Source organism: Pteropus vampyrus, unplaced genomic scaffold (assembly GCF_000151845.1).
Source record: "Pteropus vampyrus isolate Shadow unplaced genomic scaffold, Pvam_2.0 Scaffold31, whole genome shotgun sequence".
NCBI lineage: Eukaryota > Metazoa > Chordata > Mammalia > Chiroptera > Pteropodidae > Pteropus > Pteropus vampyrus.
In genome coordinates, this window is record NW_011888812.1 from 3,331,903 (window position 1) to 3,333,450 (window position 1,548).

Sequence of the window (1,548 nt, forward strand, 5' to 3'; positions counted from 1 at the left end):
AACACCGAACACAGGTTGTATACTAGACATCATGGAACAGAATCTTTGGGAGAGGGGTGTTACTCTGAAATCTATAAGTTTAAAAAGTATCTCCATATTGACATGTATAAATATTTTTTTTAGTTGAGGAAGGTCCTAGAAAAATGTCTACAAGTTTGAAACACGCCATTTTTTTCTTTCTATATAAAAAAAATAAATCCAAAAATATTTCTGTACTCTATAGCTTATTCATTGTTAGAATCAAAAGTTGCATTAGAAGTGCTTTTGCATCTGCAGTATTATTAATTAATCCTTTAAGTTGTGCCAGGGAATTTTTTTTTATATAAGCATTTTTTATATAAGCAATTTTTTTTACATAAGAATTTTTTTTATATAAGCATTTTCCGCATTCTCTTTTACCAAAGGTACATTAACTGAAGTCTCCACAACTGCTAAAGGGAATTGGCCAGATTCTCTCACATGATTCATAAACAAATAGCTTAACATGGTGTTTGCTTATTAAGCACTGGCACACCAAAGGAACTAATCTCTCAGCAATACAAAAGTGTTAAGAATTGAAAACCTTTTTAATAAATTGTTTGAAATGATGGCACCATAAGGCTTTTATTACAGCGAGGTTTTTTCATTTCGTTTTGTTTTGTTCTGTTCTGGATGTAGGAGGACAGTTGACTAAAGGATTTCTATTTTCTGAATCCATATGACATGCTGCTAATATCCGTGTCGTAAGAATTTGATAAAGTCATTTTGTTTCTTATACGTTCTGAACCTGGAAGAAGCCATCTCCTCTAAATTACAGATGGTTTTGCTCAAGTGGAAATAATACCCACTTTCCCACTTTCAGGTACCGTAACCGAGGTTCCTCCTGAAGTGTCCAGGTGTGCGTGCTCTTCCTCACCTTTCCATCCACTAAGGTAATGACCATGCCTTTGGCATAATCATAGATTCTGAAATATTGTGCTGTGAAGTAGACCAAATTAAGCACTACTTTCTACTAAACCCTGGGAAATAGCTTTCATCCACAAATGCATTTAAAGTTATGTATTTTGATATTTAACTCCTTTGATATATAGCCCATTGCTTGCCCTTTGCCATAAGAAATTCTCAAGGTATAGCTTTCATTGCCCTTAACGCCATAAAATTCTGTATGCTGCAATATCAGCTCAGCCTGTTTCCTTGCAATCCTGCTATAAAATATAGGCTCACACTCATAGTTCTAATTATTGTGTGGTGGGGGGTGGGGGAGTGGGGGAGAGCACATGACAGAGAAACAGACAGCAACAAGATATAACCTAAGTATATGATTGTAAATGATATAACCTAAGTATATGATTGTAGATGATTATACAAAACCACTTTAGAGGTCAAAAACTTAACAGCTTTAAGCAAGGAAAGATACAATGGAGATGAAACGTTTTCAAAGCAGAGGGCTGGTCTACGGCCATGCCACCTTGAACAAGCCCGATCCCATCTGATCTCGGAAGCTAAGCAGGTCGGGCCTGGTTAGGACTTGGATGAGAGACCACCAAGGAAGACCAGGTGTCATAGGTG

At 36.4% G+C, this 1,548-nt stretch overlaps 1 pseudogene; it reads left to right on the forward strand.

Moving 5' to 3' along the window:
• Window positions 1-1,430: 1,430 nt before the first annotated feature.
• On the forward strand, window positions 1,431-1,548 carry LOC111737812 (annotated as a pseudogene).